A 21,755-nucleotide genomic window follows, 5' to 3' on the forward strand; every position below is an offset into this window, starting at 1 on the left:
TATTTTATTTCAAAAATTTCCGTATTCATTTCTTGATAGGTTATATTTCCAATTATTGTACCCTTATAATGCTTCCAAATCTTTAATTCTTAAATTTTTAAAAAAGTTAATTGTTAAGAAAATTATCTTTGAGTAAAATAAAATATCATTAAATAAACACGTATGGATTATTGGGAAAGTATAAAAGGTTTTAATTGTACCACACAGTATGATTTGTATCGGATATAATCTGGTGATGTTCTTACTTAAGCAAAGAAATAATTATTCAACGGTAGTCATAGGCGCGTATTTATGTAAAAATTAAAAATGATTTAAAGATTGATTAATAATTATTAAAAAAATTGTGATCCACAAACACGCCTTAAATAAGCTAACAAGCATCGTCTCATGTTTTACGCAACAATAAAAATAATGATATATACATATATTTTTAATTTAATTACGATTTTTTAAACACATAAGGGTTTTAATTGTATCTATTTTTGAAACAGAAGTAAATAAATCATTATGAAAAAGATTTATTAGCAGCTCACAAAGTTCCACAGTTGATTAATTTAGTTTATTGGTTTTTGTCAAGAAACATTTGTTCTAAATATTTTTTTTTGTTTAATGGAGACAAAAATAGGTACTAAATAAAATATCAAAACCGGGTAATTACAATAATTAGACAAACATTTGCATGTGAATGACGTCCAATGTTTCGGTTTCTGCTTAAAATGTCATTTGGTCTAATTAACCTGTTTCTTGTGCGCATCTGTCTAGTTCATATAACACGGAACAAAATTATCTCACGAATGTTGTAAAACATAGGAAAGTCGCTTAGATATATTAGCTTAGGATAATTTAAACAATGGTTGAACAAATTAGACAAAAAATTTCGTGTTAGTTTATATAATCGCTAGCGAAATTGAATCACCATAATAAGGGAAATCGTTAGGCCTATATGATATACATAGCATTTGTTATAGGTAGAGACCTGCAAAATTCGCGGGTTCAATGACCTCCAGGATAGACTCTAATACACTCTACACACTCGGGCAAATGCCACCTGTTCATTGGCTGCTGTCTTGTGAGTCGTCTCGACTGAGTGTCTGTGATTCGACACTTTCTTGAGCGAGGGTCTCTAATTGGCCCTCATTAATCCAAATTAATAGTGAACTAGTGTTAGAAGCAGCGCTAAGGTATAATTATTTGAATTGTAGCATATCACGAAATGAATCCGCGAATTTTGCAGGTCTCTAGTTATAGGTATAGTGTACAATTCACTTTGATACTACAAATTTACTTCTTATGTTTGTAACACAACACACACATATCTATGTGGTTAACTGGCAAGAAAAAAGGCCCTAATAAAAACATTTGTCCAGTAATGCTTAGTTAGGATAGATGGAAACCATTTGCGTTATCACGGCAACCGTGTCTAGAGTGAATTTCGTGAGCCCAAGATAAAACAACATTTCTCTAGGGTGTGAACTGTAAACCAGATGCTTAGATAATCATACATTTAACAGGCAAGCGTAATTACTCAAGTAAATGAAAAATTAAAGTTAATTAAAACACTGTTATAAAAAGTACTTTATAAAATTAAGTTTCCAAAATATAATATATTTGTTACGCGAAAAGTAATGCTCTGTAAATTTTACATTACATTTTTGTGAAATATATTTTCATATTACAAACAATTACTGTAGATCCATGTTAGTGATAAATATGTAAATGCATAATAAAATTTGTAATTTACATATTAAAGTGTTAGTAATTGATAATTCTCTAGAAGTAAATTTACTTTAATTGTTCTAACAACAAGTTTCCAAAAAAAAATTGTAATTAATACAAATGTTTAGGCCAAATTATAAACATCGCATGAAATGCAACGATCCGACACGCAACTAACGCAAGGAAACAACGGTAGTTTACAAATCACGAAAGTCGTAAGTCGTTACCAACTCTACAACTTGAGATTGTGAAACTGTAGATAAAAAAATATTTTTCGGGATTTTTCTGATGAATGAGTTTTTCATTAAAACATATAAAGTTAACAAGAATTTAATTATAATGTGTAATTTGTTTCAATGTGCCAAATTTAAATAAGAGAAAAGACGATGAATTAACTAAATATAAAGTTGGTGCTTTCTTTGGGCTGCATAACTTATGTTTTGTTTCAAATTTTTCGGAATATTTAACTTCAAAATGTAGAAAACGGAGACGCCTGCCGAAACGCGTCAAGTTGTAAGCTGTAAGCGTTAAGTTTTTGCGTGTTGCGTAGTTCATAAACGGTTATGGGGTCATATTTAATTTTGTCGCGTCCTGATGTTATTGCGGTTTGTCGAGATTGCTGCGTGTTTTCGTAAGTCAGGCTGCGCACAGCAGTCACAACTCCCGAAGCGAAAGTGAAGGTTTCACTGATCGGTCCAGTCCCCTGGATCGCTCGGTTCCTACGGGATTCTTGACTGCGTAACGTGACAGACCGCGGCTGTGGCGCTGGGCCGATCCTACAGATGCCGCGCGAAGACTTGGGCCTATCAGGAGGCGGGCAGCATTCGTTCACCTGTACCAGCGCTTCGGTGTGCCGCTACGAGGTGCACTTTGGTATTTGGTATTTTACAACTACATTCCACGGAGGCTTTGCAGCGGCAAGGCCTTGACCCATTGAACCAGTCATTTGACAAAATTTTTACTCCTAGCGTAAAACAACATACATGCAAAGCATCGATGATGTGATTTAATGAAGATTATATATAACGGTATGTCCATAAAATAATTTCCCGGTCAAAAATTTTAATAGTTTCAACAGTAATCGATGCAGAGTTTTTGGTTCGTCACAATTAAAAAAAGTAAGTCAAACAGTTTTAGATAGGCGCATTTGCGAGTATTGCTTTGTTGTTTTCTCGCTTGCAGCGCCCCCTACGCAAAATGGCGATTCCTGGGTGTAAAGAGTTAAGTGTTCTGCAGTATTCTAAGAATGAATCTGTAATTTCAGTTCAACGTGGGTTTCGTTTAAGGGTTTAGTTTTGATCTCCCATGCGGCAAAAACATCCGCCGATGGTCGCGATGCAAGAGAATTTTATCGCTGGCCTCCACGTTCACCTGACCTAACGCCATGCGATTTTTTTTTTCCTTTGGGGCTTTATAAAATATCGTATCTACGTTCTACCGCTACATAATTATTTGCCAGATTTGAGACACAGAACTGAAGAGGCTATTGCTTCCATTACTCCGGACTTGTTAACCAAAGTGTGGGAAGAATTGGAATGTAGCTTAGATGTGTGCCTTATAACTAAATATGCACATATTGCACATTTGTAAGAAAAAATAGGTTAGGTTAACCTCAATTTAATTCATGATTTGTTGTAAATAGTCTAAATTAAACTGTTATAATATACCATTGAAACTGGGAGATTATTTTATGGCCACTCTGTATTACAAACATTATTATAATAATAATGTCATAAAACACAATAATTTTATAAAGACAATAATCTTAATGAAATACGTTTAAGCTGCATTTATTATGCATTTAATATAAATGTTTCATGTGAATATTTAACTAATGTTATTTCATTAGTTAGATTTAATTTAAAATTGATAATGTTAATCATTTTGTTTCTGTTGCTGAGGACATTTTTGTCTTATCATGTGTTTGTTGTAACGTGTTTTATGTTTATGTTGTCTTTGTTTGTGACTGTCTCTTGTACTATTATGTGTGTATTATTTGATGTAATATTTTTTAAGTATCTGCCTAATAAAGTTCATGACTGTTGGTAGGCATTCAAATAATAATAAATAAATAAAAACATAATTTAAAACAGCAAAATATTTATTAATTTAAAACTATCCTATATTATCTTTAAAGATTGAAGTTATAAACTAGTAAAATATTTCAAACTCTTCAGTTTTGCGCAATTTAAGGAACTATTATAGATATTTATTGTCTGATATTGCCAGAAAAAAAAATTGCTTGAAAAATATTTATGTGTGTTGCCGATTGTTGAGACAGTAAAAACATTATGAAATATTTACTTTCAGCCTTCAGATCAGCATCTTGAGGCTAAAATATACTTAGATAATTAGCCACTTTGTTTAAGAAAAAAGAATAATTCGCGGACTCATTTAGCGAAAGGCTTAAATTCAAATGTTTGTAAATTTTCGCTGACTCTGCTATTGGCTCCCAGTTTATGTGAATGACTCTGGGCTAATGAGAGACCATCAACCAAAGAAGCATCGAGTGGAGTATTGAAATCATTTTAATTAGTCTAAGAGTTTAGCGTCTAAGCCTCTCTACCGTCGTGTATAGTACAAATCTCTAAGTGTTGGGAATATTACTTTCGTAACCTTTTACAAATTAAATCGGTTTTGTCAGTACATATTGTAAAATACTATTTATTTTTGCAGTTCCTTGGTCGTTGTAAAATCTACTCTTAAAAATATTATGCACTTTTACTACTAAGAAATTGACAACTACAGTGAAATGACCAACAATTACACATTAATTTATTTAAAACTTGTATGTGAAATTTCACATAAATATCCCAACGCGCATTTAACACGTTAGTTATTGAAATTATGTTCTGCATTTATGCTTTATTAAACCCAGTAGCACAATTTAGTTTTAATAAACATTTGTTTAAAGTTATAAAATGTGTATAACTATTTCTAATTACACGAAAACATGTAAGACTACAAAAGTTTTGTATAAGTAAGTTGATGAATTCGTTTTACAAGATGTGCTGAAACAAAAATGACAATGCAGCCTCTTGCGTAGCCACGTAAACATCAATCGCCTTTACACAGCACTCTAATAATCACAGGATGCCTTGTCAATGACAGCCAGGTAAATAGAGACACACGCAGCCAACACAGCGAGGGGAAATCGTGGATGCAATCAGTAGGCTTAAACACACGGTGTTCTTGTCTGTTAAATTTCTTTCTTGATTTGCAGTGAACTGTGAGGGCAGCTCTTTGTGCTTCTGCCTGGGACAGTGAAATTTCGGTCACTCTGCTAAAGAAAGCCAGGGTGTAGCTGGACCGAAAACGCCAGGTGAGCGCAAAGTGATTTGTATGTGAACGGTTTGGGTCAATCTCTACTTTGGTGACTGTGACTCTGCGTTAATTATGGTTAATATCTTTATACTGTGACGTGATCACGTAGTGGGCTGGTGAAAGCACAAAAAAAAATTCTTTGTTAATTTTAAGAAAAATGTTTTTAGAGTTTGTTGAAGAGTTGTTAGGCTCGCGGGAGAGAGTGCTCGCCCCGCGCGCCCGCTCGCCAAACTTCGAGAAGTTTCCGGGGCAGCTGGGAGCCGGAGGTCGCCTCGCCCCGGCCGGCGAAGCAAACAAGGGGCGACGAGCGTTCGGAAACAAGGGCGTTCGTCTCGCACGCACGCCGGCCGACGCGCGCGGAGTTCCCGACGAGGAGACATGGGCGCGGCCGGCGGAGGCGGCGTGGTCACGTGGCAACAACAACTCCGCGTCACTTGTCCTCCATGTTGAAACACTCCCCATCCCAGAACCTCGCGAAGAAAGCCACGCGCGCGACCACGTGTTTCCTAACGGGCTCTGTGTAAAAACTTTGTAGCATTGCCTGCGTTTCGTGGTTGGCTGGGTTTTATTTCTGGTACATATCAACTGTCAACACACCGATCATAGTCATCCAGTGCGGAAGCAAGCGCCTTCTGAATGGCCTGGCAAAATAGGGCAATGGCTTCTCTTGCAGACAGCAGCCAATTACAAGGGAACAATCGCTAGCGCAGGAATACCATGTGGCAGTCTAGTAAGCGATCAGATCATTTCACGGCAAAAAAAATACACGCCCCTAAATATAAGCTGTCAGAAACTGCAATCGATTAACGGACATTTTTAACTAAGAACACACCCTACGTAAATGAAGGGTTTTTGATATTTTTTACACAACTGCCACTTTTAATCAGTTACTCTGTTTACCGATTTTATAGCTCTGAGTTCCTATGGAAACAAAGTGAACAAATAGGCGTGGAAATAAGAAGAGAGTTTTTAAGGAATACTTAAAAATTATGAAGATTTTACCAAAAAGCTCTAAACGTTTCTTGCAACTTAATGTTCAAATTTAATAAACACCTGAATTTACGAAGATACCCAAAACTTTAGAATGATCTCGGAATAATCTGTGAGCAAGTTTCTTTGTAAATAATTTAATATATAACAGTATTGTGATATACAAGAAACCCGCAAGCTAGAATTGATTACTATGTATGTTTCTTGGGTTATAGTTTAATACCATGGGTAGAGACCGGAAATATCCGCGAATTCATTTTACGATAGCTTAGAATTCCAACCAGTGTATCTTGATGGTGATGCTGCGATTGGCACATAGTTAATGCCGAGGACCGTGAGCCAATGAGAAGTCATCAGTCGAAGAAGTAACGAACCCACGACAATCCTCCAGTTAACACACCTATTAATCAGAACCCAACGAACAAGTGGATTTTGCCTCGGTGTGCAAAGGATTGTGGAGTCTGTCCTGGAGGCCATTACACCCACCAAGTTGTTCAGTCTCTATTAATAGGTATGTTTCTTAGAAAAAATTAATATTATAGTTATTTTATTTAAATATTCACGTTTAAGTAGAGCCACAATAATTTGCGAATTTATCGGTGGCAAACTATACTTAAATCATACATCTGGATATATATATGCTTCACGTTGATGATTCCACAACAACTACTCTTGTCGAGACTTGGATGATTATGAGCTGGTTCAATAAAACAAGAAGAAATACTTAACCAATCACGTGTAAACCAACCAAATCTTGTGAAATAGTGTTCGGTCAATCAGCATTTATAGGTTAAATATAATTATCAATTTTACTTTAGCGTGTAGTGAAAATAATCATGGTTTTGTAATTAACATGATTTCTTGAAAATTTATTTATATCTAGCTCATATACTTCGCATATGATTAAATTATATTTCCACATGCACTAAAAGTTTCAATTCATTATTTGCTTAAAGAATTATTTTTTATCCTTGTCGTAAACATTGGAAACGACTGTCTATTTGCTACGAGTTCGTTACATAACATGACTGTCGTAGTTGCTGTTTAAGCATAACCAATGGTTGTGTGGGGATGCATCACTTGCAGTTAAGTTATAATATACAGTTAGAAATGATTCTGGAACTTAAATTAAATTCATACGTCAGTTGAATTCTTATTGTCAAACACAAAACTTTCATTTGTATGAACTGAAAGGAAAGTAATGTCAATTAATAAAACTACGCGATTTTGTATTCTCCGAGTGCAATAGTTGTATGTGTGTCGAAAATAAACTGTACTGGCCACTTTTTTGCTATTTCTGTTGGTCACACATATTATTATATTAAAATTCTGCTCTCGTTTACACTTGAAATATGTGTATCTATAATTTATAAATGCATAACAATTTTCGTTCATGTAAAAGGCATGTAAAACACAGAGTTATGTACGTTAGAAATGTATGTAACATGTCTTTTGACAATAATATATTCTTAAATTTGAAAAAAAAAAAAACAGTAAATTTAACAATATATGCCAGTGCTGCTATCTAGAATAAATTTGTTAAGCTTGCGGTGATTGTTGTGTTGATAAGTAACGAAATATCTTATCTTACTTTTTGCCTCGCCGTTCTTTCGATTAAATTTATTTGTATGTGGTTAACTGTTACATTAGCGTATTTAAATTGAACATAAAGTATTTTTTTTTTAAATACTGGATATATTTATTAAAAATCATTTATTTTACCTTGCACGGATAGCTGGCTGGCATGTGGATATTAGTTAATGGCCTACATGCAGTATATTCTCCATGTATTACTAAACCACGGTTTATGAAGGAAAGCAAGACAGATAGTGGATTGCTTATATATACTATTTTTTGCTTAATTTTTTTTTCAGTCACCATCGATATTCACGTCGTTCTAACTTATCACCATCTCTAATTTCAATGTGCTGCAAGTCGTCTTCTAACATTTATTCATATGTCTTATTGAAGGTTTAATTGTTTGAAAAGATTTGCAAAATTTTAGAAAATTTATATCACATTTGCGTAGGCTTATACATCGGCCAGGCCACAGCCCTTTACGAAATAACAGAACCGAACGTATTTAAAAGGGCAAAAATCTTGCTTCTCCAGTATCACAAGGATGTTCGTTTTTTCCTTGCAAAACAATAGGATTCGATTTCCAAGGTTCTAAGCACATGTTAACGAAAAGAACAATGCCCTGTTTCTTACAAATTACCAGACATTTTACCTTAACATTTACCCTGATGTTTATTTGCCCGCTGTCTTGAAGAGAGAACAATGGCTCGAATGCGATTCGACCAATCAGTTCCCGTTGCTATGTTACTGGTTCACACTACAGTAGAGCGAGTCAAAACACATGAAACACAAATAAAAATGTCGTATGAACATAAAAATATTTAAAACTCAACTTTTTAAATGAAACCGTAGAGCTCCGTGTCACTGCAGATAATATTGGAATCTTCGGAAATTCACGTATTAAATCGGAAAATTTACGGTCACTGAGTTACTTTGGACATGATTCCATGAAATTCAAGTTGGAGTTTTACAAATTCGTTAAAAAATTTTTAATCTATAGCAAAAATAATTATTTTATCCGCTTGGAGGATTTAACTTTTTTAACAACTAAACACAGAATTCGGAAGTCCGAATATGAAGTAGTTCTACGAAATTCCCGCTGTCTATAGCTAACGCGGAAACAATTTATTTGAAATTCATTCTTATTTGAAAGTCGCAAAAAAATATGCTGTAGTACTTAACAGCGCGGAGAGAGTTAGGGAAAGTTAACGTGCTAAAACATTACTTGAAACAGCCCTATTGATTTGGTTGGTAGAACAATAATTATTGTTTACAGGCTTACAGCGCTTAAAAATTCGTTTACCATTGCAGCATTTTAGAACATAAGGCCAATAAAGTGAGAATATAGCGAAAATGTTTTGCCTTATGTTAGTCTGCAGTCCACTGTAACTTCTTATAACTCTCAAAGAAGTAAGTACTACTTTATTTTACATGGTGATGTTATTTGGAGCGAATTAGTATGATTTTCATCATTGACTAAGTTAATTGTGGAAAGATCTTCATTCACTAATCTAAAAAAAACAAAAGATTGAAGTTACAAAGATTGATATAAATATAAATATGGTTAAAGAAGTTAAAAATGTTTGTCGCCAGATAACGAATCACATTATTTCACTATTAATTAGTAAATGTCACTACTGTAATATCACTACACCCTGCTAGGTTATTTTTTTGCGTACGCTCACCTGTGTTGATAGTATAAAGCAGTCAGGTATTGGTTTTTAGCGTATCTGGACAAAACATGGTCGCTAAATGTAATAACTAAAAGGACCGACATATAAGCTCCAGAACTTACAAGTAGTCGAATACCCCAGCGAAAATAAAACTTCCTTTACCTATCACCTACCTTTACGTCCGCCTACAACGGTGGCAATAGAGACCGACAAGTACACAGAGACCGGAAATAAGTATAATAATAGTATGTCCTGCGGCTGGGTCCTGGCTCCGGAGCCTGAGCTGAATTCCGCCATCTTGGATTGTAACGTCACGGCGGCAATTTTGGTTTCAAATTTCATCAAAATTCCTCAAAAATGACGCAAAATTTTTCAAAAATTATATAAATTTCCCTATTTCGAGGGACAAATTCCCGTTTTGAGGGAAAAGTCTCATTTTATTTCCCAAAAATGAGAGAATATTAAAACGTTCGTATTGAGGCTTAAATTCCCCATGGACAAACCTCCAGTAAGCCTCTAGCGGGGACATTTGACATTGACCTCAACCGCCTTCGTGGCAATTTTCGTTACGGCTACCATATTGAAAATCCGTAAATATTATCCGATTTTAAGAAAAAAAGATTAAAAAATGATAAAAAAATTAAATTAATAAAATTGTAATATGAAAATGCTCCGCCATTTTGAACATTTTTTGACATCTTGAAAATCCGTAATTATTATACAATTTTAATGGAAAATATTTTTTACTTTATAAAAAATATTTAATTCCGATTTTATAATTTTACAGGTAACCTTTGACCTTGAACTTGACCTTGACATTTCACCTTTACCTTGACCTTATCTTTAACCTTGAATTTGACAGTTGACAATGAACTTGATATTGTAACTTAAAATTGATTTTTAACATTTACATTTTATCTTGACCTTTGACCCTGACCTTTGAACTTGAACTTGATATTTAACCTTGATATTTAACCTTGAACTTTAACCTTGACCTTGAACCTTGACATTGGCCTTTGACATTGACTTTTACCTTGAAGTTGATATTTAACTATGGACTTGACATTTGTCATTGAACTTGACATTTGACCTTGACCATGAACTGTAACTCTGACCTCAGACACATTCTTGAATATAACCATAAAGGGACCGAGCAATCCAATCCCGATTGTTTCAATTTTCGTAACGGCCGCCATATTGAAAAACCGTTATAATTATCCCATTTAATGGAAAAAAATATATAAAATCATAAATATAAAATCATAAAATTTTAATTAAAAACATCAAGGAGTCCTGGGTTCAAACCCAGTGAGGTCAATCGATTAGAAATGACTACGCATCCTTCCTCCACGGAAGCCACCGGCACACTGACCTCACACCACTAATGCCAAGTAAGACATTACATCAGCCAGTACGACGTCATGGCAGCCACCTTATTAACATATGCTGGAGATCGCTGCTTTCGTCTGCTAGAGTGTGCTGCCGCCATATAAGTTTAATATTTACATGCTAGAGTGCAGTATTCATATAAAACTGTGGCGTCCACCATCTTGACATCTGGCCACCATCTTTAAATTGTAAGCTAGAAATTGACAAAAATTATAAAAATATCCAAAAAATTCAACAATTTATTTACTGGCTGATTAAATCACCTCAGTTCGATATTTGACTGATGAAAAAAGTTTATTTTACGTAAAAATTATTATATAATTAAAAAGTCCAAAAATGACAGGTTCAAGAAATAAAAAAAAAATTTGAAATTTATACAAGTACAAAAATAAACCAATCACTAACCTTTCTCGTTTTTCTACAGTCTTCTTAGAATGCAAAGCGAGACTTTTACATGCCTTGACATGTATTTTCAGGGAAGTTCTACATGCCAGTCGATTAACCAGCCATGTACAATCGGCGGCCAGGAACATTCAGTAGGTGGCCAATCACATTCAGTTGGTAGCCAGGCACATACAGCAGGTTGTCAAACACATCCAGTCAGTAGCCAAGAAGTATTTTTCTTCGATACTAGGTGAGCATTTTAAACAGTTCATGTGCAAACTCATGCGCTTAAGCCAAGCGTCTCCAAACAGAGGGTTATTTTTCGATGATAATCGATGAACATTTAAAAAGGTCATGTTTAATGAGAGGTGCGTAGACCAGGCTTCTCCGAACCACGAGATCAATCATGGCCTAATACGATCTTGCAGATTCACATAGAAATAAAAGGAATCTCATTTAAAAAGGAAGCACATTAAAAAATAAAGCCCATTTTAAAGCATATTTAACGAAAAGAATGTAGCTTTGGTCGAAAATTCAGCTCAGTTGGATATGATCTCGAGTAGTATATGAATGGGGCTCCGGCGCCAGGCTTCAGGCTGTGGTGTGTGTGTCCAATCCGCCATCTTGGATTGTGACATCACGGCGGCCACCTTGGACGAGCGTAACGGGACACAGCGTAACGGGACATAACGTAACGGGACAAGTAGACCACTGCGGCCATCTTGGATCTGCCATTTTGGATGACATCATTTTGTTTTCTAGAAAATTCCGACATTTTGTTTTCCACCATTTTGAATTATGAGTCACCGTTGCAGTTTCCGTTACGGTCGCCATCTTTAAAATCTTTATTTATTATCAGATTTTAACGGAAAAAAATTAAAATTTATAAAAAAAATCACTTAATAAAATTTTTATATATTTTTTTTAAAAAACGTACTTTTTAGACACGGAGCTCGGAGTCCTCGGTTCGAACCCGACGGGTGCAAAAAAAATTAAAAATGTCGACCGGCTCCTTCCCCCTGTGGTGGCTGCAGGCAGACTGACTTACCCCCACCACTTTTTTCAAAGCATATATATCGCCAGTGAGCATGACGTCATGTCCGCCATCTTGTCTTCGATGTTGGAAGCCATCATCATTGTATCGACGGCTAGAGTGCGCTGACGCCATGTTAGTTTAATTCTTACCCGCTAGAGTGCAGTAATCATTTATTACTGTGACACCTCCCATCTTGAAATTTGGCCGCCATCTTAAAAATCCGTAATTTTAATGCTAGAGATTCGGGAAAAAGTTCAAAATTCATTAAATAAATTTGTAATCTATATACTGATTGATTAGATCGACTAAGGTCCTTGGTTCGATCCCTGGCTGATACAAAACAACTTTAATATTTTAAAAAAGAACCACTAAAGTGACAGGTTTGAGAAAATAATAAACACCGCAAGTACTTTTAAAAAAAATTATTACATAAATTCAATACACTACTACAAGTACAAAAAATAATACACAGACAAATTACTAAAGTCTTGTGGATTTCTCGATTCAAACAGTCTTCTTATTGTATGGACTAAGTCCTTTACATGTTCGTAAATGTCTATTCAGTCTATCAGGTCGACATAATGGTACACCACAATTTTCACACAAAACCGAATTATCAACTTTATTAAAAGGACAGTGATATATTTCATGTCGTTTTGCAATTTGAATAGTTGCTAATGATTTGTTACAAAATATACAGCTTGAGTCTGATGAATGTACAGACAGTCTAACACAATTCCTGAGGTGACGTTTTAATCTTCCATAACGTTTAAACTTGCTTAAACACCTGTTGCACTGATATTTAATGCGTTCAGAGTTATTATTACAATTGTGTATTACATAATCACGTAATTTCAAGTTTTTGATCTTCTCACAGTACGTACAGTTGGGCGATGGAACACCGTTTGATGCTCCTTCCTTTATCAATGACACTGGAACTGTTGACAACCATTGTAACACTTCTGACATGTTAACTTCGGAAGCCTTTGAGGTCTGCTCTGCGGAAGATGTTGCTCGCGTCGAAATCCCCTGTTGTGCTGAGAGAGCAGGTGTAGCTGTAAACGACGTAGTCATCGTGGTCTGCACTGATGATGGTAGACCTTCGATCCAGGTCGGTGTTGATACTGGTAAAGATACCATCGATGTCTCAAGAACAGCTAGATACTGGTTTATTATTCAAGTCTGACTACCCGATGCGTTCATCACCGCAGCCAGAAACGGACTAAAGTTCATATCACCAGGGTCTCACTTATATATTCTCATCAGCTGGTACAACACATGAGTCAAAACAATAACCATGTTCATTATACTTGCACTTAACTGTCTCGGAGCATTTTATATAATGACGATGTAAGCTGTCGAGGCGTGAAATTAGTTTATTACACTTATTGCACTGAAATTGTATTCGTTTCAGTAAATTATTCGGACAACTGCTTCTTTCATGTCTGCGAGCGCTTGAAGTGTTAGTAAATGATGCGCCACAGTATTTGCACTGATGCAATGAATGCTCTTCATTAATTGAAGTCTCCACTGCTGTCGGTATCGGGATCTCCGAAGCTGTCGGCACCTCAGCCATTGAGCTCTCCGCTGTCGTGGTCTCCTCTGCAGCCGGTATCGGAATCTCCGACTCCACCATCGTTGCTGTCATCGAGGTCCCCGCCGCTGACGGTAAACAGTCTATCCCGGTCGACATTGGAGCAGTAACTAAATCTCGTGAAACTTACTGAAGAGAGTAGGACCGTACTGCACCGCGGCCAGAGGTGAACTGAGGGTCCACTCGTCTGAACCTCGCTTATATACCCGCGGTCTACTGGAATACTACATGAGTCAAAATATTGTCTGTATTTAAAATTAATTTTTATTAGGTACCTAAAAATTGTAGAAATAAAAAACAAACACAAGTTCAGGTTTTACAAATTTATTTATAAAAATTACACAAATACATATTAGGTTAAGGAATTAAGCATTTTCGCAAGCAAAGTCTTTAATGCCGCACGAACTGCCTCTTCGACTCCGGTTCCAACTGGTTCGCAGGTCACGGGATCAGGAACACAGGTTTCCGGCTGGTCATCTACTGCGATGTCGTCATCTCGAGCGAGACGCGCCTTGGCTCTACTGCAGTGCTAGTTGGGACAGATTCACTGCCTGAACTTCGACGACGAGACGAAGGTCTTTTGGACATCTGCGTAGAAGCATCACAGGTCGCAACAGGTTGCAACACGCTCATGTTTGGTGTTACACGTGCAGACGAGGCAACTACCTCGGCGATGCTAGCAGGAAGGATTGTGTGCGGTCTCATGTGATAAACGGCACAGTTTCCAGGTTCGCAACAATCTAATAGCTGCTGAGTCGGTTCGTAGGACACAGGAAAGTGCGAAAACCGCCAATGCTGAGCGTCTCCATCACAGGTTTCTGTATATGTACGTAGATACCCGGAATCCCAGTAGCTGTACTCGACACTGCTGAAGCTAGGTCTTGCGCTCACGTACACGTTAACAGGATGAAACGTAAACATCTTCTTGCAGGTCGAACGTCAACTGAAGGCACGTACGTAGGTACGTCATTTATATATGCAGGCTCCTACTAACATTGAGTGTGCCATTTCTGCATTAACTGCGAGTTTGTACAGGCACAGACACGTTCAAACTTGTCACGTGGCTGCACGTCGTATATTGCACTAAGCTTGCGCAGGGAAGGACAGCCGTAGTCGGTCTGTAGGTCTACAATTTCAACTGTTCCGTCGTCACATAGATCTCGTAGCCATTTCTTCTGTTCGGGTCCGGCAACGTATATTGTTTCGTTTTGGACAAGTAAATCTTGAAGTGTGTTTTTCACTTGGTGGTATGGGATTTTTCCTTCGTCCCACTCTAGTCCGTGATAATATTTACATAGCCATTCGTTTGACCGTTTACTTTTTTCGTCTAGTAGTTTCCAAGGATACGGAGGTCGGAAGCTGCGGGTTCGAGTCTTGTCTCCGGAGGTAACGGCAATTTCTTTGAGAACAAAGCCGTTTTGGCTCTGGAAACCTTGCAGGTTGCAGTACATCTTGTCGCTAGCAATGCTCGATCGTAACTGAATTATTATCGCAAACGAAACAGTATTTAAGTCAGAATTTTCACAAGTTTGTCTCGACAATTGTACATTGTACGATGCAAGCCGATCGTGAAGTATCAGACAAAAAGCATAGGTGTTTGGTGGAATATTTCCGCTAGTCGTTATCTCGATCCTACAGTCGATGATGTTTGAATTTAATCGATCATCCTATTTGGAAACGTCAAACACCATTAACGGAGCCTTGTTCTTGAAACTGTCGGTACTCAGTATCGGTGACTGTCTCCACCCATAGTAAGCTTGCTGAAACTTTGCATACATTTGATATGCGAGAAGAAATCTTCCACTTTCAAAGTCCATGTTCATATCAACGTACGGATAACTTTCGCTGTTTAAAACATTTTTACATTACGTAATTGACAGTTATCGAATAAGGAACGACTTACTCCTGCATTGAGCTGTCTTCCGGTCTGAAGCCCGACGATGATGTATCTTGGTTTTTCCGTAGCGAAGCTGGACTTTACTATCCAATTGATACGCTGACTATGAGGCAAGCCAGGATAAGTTTCCAGGCTCCAGGATCGGAATGGCACATCGAAGTTCTTGCCATTTTCTATGTTCTTCAACATCTTGACTCGTTCAACGGTGCTCACTTGGATGTGGGGCAGCATCCACTCGATAGACTGTAGTGTTAGCGAGACATCTTGAGGGTTTTCTGCAGCGACGACAATTGCATTAATGTGCGTGTTGGCTAGAAGCAGTACGAGCTCTTGTTTAGAATTAATGATTATATGCTTGTAGTCCTCAGCGAATCCAAGAAGCATGGACAGAGGAACACAAACTTCGAACTTTCCTTCGGCATAAACCGGAAGCTTATATTCATCCTCGAGAGCCCAACCGGCCATCTTTGCAGCAGTCAGTTCATTTGGCGTGAGCGAAAGGTAATTTTTCATAGCAGATGATATGCCTACATCTCTCGTCTGGTCTACTTCGACGCCATTGAGTACATATGTAATGCGCTCGATGAGGTGAAGAATACCATTGCAGGATATTGACGTTGTTGTAGGATGTGTACCATCCGCTTTTGTCAGCGTGCCTCTTATACCTAGAAATGACTGCGAAGGTAAAGTACAAATATCTTGGTGCTGTACAGCAATGCGTACTTCCGATGGAAGTGCGTATGGTCCGAGCAGGAAAGGCTGGTACTCGTGCAATTCCATTTTCGTAATGCTGTCATCAAAAATGACCGGATCTTCCACGTTGAGGATTTCGTCTTCCATATATATTCGGCACTTGTCCAATACTTAGAAGATACTTTATGTTGTCAGGTGTTAATGCACCGATGTCTGGTAGAGAACTATTCTTATTCACGGCAATACGACTTCTTTTATAACTGTTCGGTGTTACGAACTTTATGCCCATCGCTTCAAGTGCAGACGTAATGTAATTTCTTCGTCTTGAAAAATCACCAATCGTCCTCGCTGGTCAACGATTCTGACGACGACTTCGTGTGCGCACTTCACGACGACTGGAACGTAAATGATACTTTGCGGTACTTCTACCAGTTTATATCCTGGCGGGACCATCGGTGAAAACTCGTGCAGCATGTTGCTTAGTCTTCCGTTGAGATACGTTCCACTTGCCTAATTACAGTTTATTCTTATGACATTCACAGGCAAAATGTTTACTGCATGCGTAGATTTGTACGTTCTTCCTGTATCATACACCTATGATTCTAATCCGAGCATCGTACCTATGGTGGCAGTTTCGTAAAGTCGACATTTTTACTGCATGTTAGAATACTTTTTTGAGTGTTTGGATTTCCACGCAGTTGAATGTCTACATCCTGTGGTAACATATCCCTGATGTACTTTGCAATGTCATCAATTTCGTAAGAGCCAACAGGTAACTGTATTTCATGAGCGGACCCATCGCTTTTCAGGAAGCAGATCTTGCAATTTTCTTCGTCAATGTTCGGTATGGCATTATACGTTTGAAAATCTACGAGTCCGATACACCATTCTCCATCTAAATCCAGAGGCGGGAAATGAACCGCCCGCAGCTCAGATGCGTGACCTGTCAATGTAAGTGTTATTGACATGACTAATAAATTATAGTCACTACACAACCTTTAAGTAGCAATTTTTATTTGCCAGCTATTTTTGTTTGTTAAAAAGCGAAGAAACAAGTGACCGCAGTTTGTTTGATTAGGCTTCTGTTCCGTTTCGTAATTGAAGAACAATGTAGTGGACCGACCCAGGTACCGCCTAAGTTCAGGCGGAGGTCTCAAATTACCGAAACTGTCGTAGTAAGTAGCTTTTTTTCCAGACTTTATGTACGCCACCCAGTGCGTGCCGCGACCTGCCGACGTGTCTAAATTAATTATGGCGCGTTCGTTGGTTTTTGGTTTGCTGGGTAAAGTGTTTCGCATAAACACGCCGCGGAAATTTGGTATTTTCAATTTGCGTGCGTACTTTATTAAATCTACGTTGGTGAGGGGACGTTTCGGCAAAGAACTTAGGATTTTCGTTTCTTTTTCATGCCTCGGCCTGATTTGTGAGGACGTAGGTACAGTCCTGCGCCGTTTTTTTTACCGATGGCAATGGCTTCCATGCTTGCATTATGTCTACGTGCTTCCTCCAACTGCTTTCGCTGGTTCTTGGACGTATTCACGGCCCTAGCAATGTTGGAAGCGGCTGCTGCGATCCCGCCTAGTGCGCCTATAGCGGGCACCAGCAACGGTAAAAATCCCCCTTTTTTCTTATTGGATCTTTGTATCTTGCGTTTCTTGGTCTTGCGAGTTCTGGGTTTACGGGCACCCATTCCTAATTTGGTCTTTGCCTTCATGATTTTAGATACGCCCCACGCTGCGATTTCTTCTCCTAGACCCGCGTGCGACGATTTACTAATATCTTCAGCTTCCTGTGCCAATGTCTCGTCGGCCCGGTGCCTGGATTCCAGATCCTTGCTTAATGAATATGCGATATCGTGCTGCTTGCACTTTTCGTCGAGAGAATTAATGCCCACGTCACCTCGAGCTAACCTTTTCGCTAGTTTAGTGCCGGGGCCGCAAAATCTGTAGCCGGGAATGTGTAGCTCGAATGGTAGATTGTTTATCAGCGAGTTTACGAGTCCAGCGCCGATGTGTTTTTTGTTCTTACCTCTTCGAGTCATTACGCACAACTGACCAGAAAGTATAAATGTGTTTGATTTTATACAATTTATTTAGTACAATGCAGGTCGTCAAGCAAGACGTGTGTTTGCCCGTGCGCATTACGCAAGACGATGTATTTAGTGCGCGTGAATCACGACATGGCTTACTGTTGCCTTCTGCCGTACGATGCATAATGGCGGGTCCGTCCAACTGCGGTAAAACGTGCGTTCTGCTGAGTTTACTGGAGGAGCCAAACGGTCTTCGGTTCGAGAACGTTTACTTGTATTCCAAGTCGTTGCAACAGCCAAAGTACCGGCGCCTAGCTACTGTTCTACGCTCGGTGGATGGTCTGGAGTATTTTCCGTTTAGCGATAATACCGATGTTGTACCTCCAAACGAAGCAAAGCCTAATTCCGTGTTTGTGTTCGACGATGTAATGTGCGAGAAGCAGGGTATTATACAAGTGTACTTTTCCATGGGCAGGCACGCCAAGGTAGACTGTATATACCTGTGTCAGACGTACAGTAGAATACCCAAACATCTCCTACGAGAAAACGCGAATGTTATAGTGCTTTTTCGCATGGACGAACTTAATTTACGTCACGCTTATGACGATCACGTAAACACCGACATGACATTCCAGGAATTCAAAGACATGTGCTCCTTGTGTTGGAAAGAAGAACACGGATTCATAGTCTTCGTAAAGGACTGGCCTCTATATAAGGGCAGGTACAGACGAGGTTTCGATCAGTTTATCGTCAAACATGAGTCATAGCATTTCCAAATTCGGACGCAGCAGCAGACATACTGTATGCCACGACTCTGATATCCGCAAATACATTATACTACTGGCTCAAAAAGTATAAAGTGTGAAAAACGAAATAATAGAGTATCTCGTTGCCATCGACCAGAGTGTGGAAGCCTCAGATTCTCGCATTCGCGACATGATCGAAGTATCGAATGCACAAAGACGGGACGATCTGAGGACTTTTCAAAGTAGTCTGAAAGCATCACTATCTCACTTGTCGACAAATTCAGATTCAGCCAAACACAAGAAAGAAGTTTCTGCGAACGAATAAAAAAGTATAAAAGGAGGTCTTGCAATAAGTTTTCAGCCAGTACAATGTCGGACCTGGCCAGTGACCTTCATCGAGCTATACAGTCTGTTCGTGAAAAATATCTACTTGCTAGACGAACCAGACTTGCACGTGAGATTGCAAATGAGGAGATATTTAAACATATCACTAGTCGTCTCGACGAACTTAAAAACAAGGAAGAACCAGCCATCATTGTGAAGACAGAAGTTGAAGATGAAATGCCAACTGTAAAGAAGAGAAAGTAGGAACCAGATCGAGAAGAAGAGGACTTAACAAGTACAGAGTCCATGCACAAGAAAAAAATACCGAAAAAGGGACATCAAGTTAATGCAATGGTCCGACCATACCTGATATCGTTTACGAGCCGGAATAATAACACGACCTACGGAGTGTACAGAAAACATAATAAATGGTTCCTCGGTGCTAAAGAAATAGACTTTCTACCAGGAAATATCGTGCGCGTAGCAGAGTTCAAAACGCGCGGGACTCCGGGTCTGTACGAATTGCTGTTTCGCAGGGAACCTAAAGGATATTCTCACAACGACTTACAAGAGTACAAAAAACTGCTAGAGCTAACCAATGCACATTTTCGCGATAACGATCCAGATAGTGGTGTATATAAAGACGAAGATCATGAAAAAATGGACATTCTCGCTAATCTCTTCAGTGAACTAACAATACATGGAGAAGGTTTAAAAAAGCTAGAAAGTGGTTAGATATTTGACTATGTATATTGGGACGACCCCAATGAATTAGTTGATCGCCTTAGAATTCTACATGCTTCGCTTAGTGTAGGAAACTATTTGCACATCAACGAAATAGTCTCCATACTTGAAGAGCTGAGGGAAGCCGGGTACATACAATGAGTCGAACCGGAATCGCTAGCGAACTTCATGCTCCTGCTAGACAAAAATACCTTCGTCGCAAAGTCATAGTTCGTGGAATTGATGATTTATTCCAGGCGGACCTTGTTGAGATGATAGCGTATTCCCGATTAAATAAAGGTTTCAAGTACATGTTGACAGTCATCGATTTTTATAGCAAGTTCGCTTGGGCTAGACCTGTCAAATCAAAGACTGCAACTGACGTAGCCAAGGCCATGAACAATATTTTGCGTGGTGAACGTGTACCGTCGCACCTGCAAACGGACCTCGGGAAAGAATTCTACAATTGCAACCTTCAAGGCTTTGATGAATAAGTATGGCATCAAACACTACTCTACATTTAGTAACGTCAAAGCCTCCGTTGTCGGAAGGTTTAACAGAACTTTGCGTTCCAAGATGTGGCGACAGTTCACGGCTAACGGAAATTACAAGTGGCTTGACATCTTGCCGAAACTAATAAGCGAGTATAATTCCACGGTGCATTCTACCACGAAAATGAAGCCAATGGACTTAACGGACAATCGCATGCTTGCAACAGTGTTTTCCAACACGAAGAAGAAAGATCCACGAAAGCGTAAAGCTAACGTCGGCGACATTGTGCGAATCTCCAAGCAGAAAGGTATCTTCGAGAAAGGTTTCACTGCAAACTGGAGTCCCGAACTTTTCCGTGTGACACATGTTCGTGAATCAGAGCCTAGGACCTACTACCTCGAAGATTTGGACCGCAAACCTATCCGTGGCGGCTTCTATGCCGAAGAGATTCAGCATACTTTGTATCCCGATACGTACTTGGTGGAGAAGATTATAAAACGAAGAAATGGACTGTCCTACGTCAAGTGGTGGGGCTTTCCACCTCGCTTTAATTCGTGGGTAGCAGATGCAGATGTCGAGGAAGCCACAAAACTTTAGTAATTTGTCTGTGTATTATTTTTTGTACTTGTAATAGTGTATTGAATTTATGTAATAATTTTTTTTTTAAAAGTACTTGCGGTGTTTTTTATTTTCTCAAACCTGTCACTTTAGTGGTTCTTTTTTAAAATATTAAAGTTGTTTTGTATCAGCCAGGGATCGAACCAAGGACCTTAGTCGATCTAATCAATTAGTATATAGATTACAAATTTATTTCATGAATTTTGAACTTTTTCCCGAATCTCTAGCATTAAAATTACGGATTTTCAAGATGGCGGGTGTCACAGTAATAAATTTTTACTGCACTCTAGCGGGTAAGAATTAAACTAACATGGCGTCAGCGCACTCTAGCCATCGATACAATGATGATGGCTTCCAACATCGAAGTCAAGATGGCGGACATGACGTCATGCTCACTGGCGATATATATGATTTGAAAAAAGTGGTGGGGGTAAGTCAGTCTGCCTGCAGCCACCACAGGGGGAAGGAGCCGGTCGACATTTTTAATTTTTTTTGCACCCGTCGGGTTCGAACCGAGGACTCCGAGCTCCGTGTCTTAAAAATACGTTT

The sequence above is a fragment of the Bacillus rossius genome, chromosome 2 (genome assembly GCF_032445375.1).
Source record: "Bacillus rossius redtenbacheri isolate Brsri chromosome 2, Brsri_v3, whole genome shotgun sequence".
NCBI lineage: Eukaryota > Metazoa > Arthropoda > Insecta > Phasmatodea > Bacillidae > Bacillus > Bacillus rossius.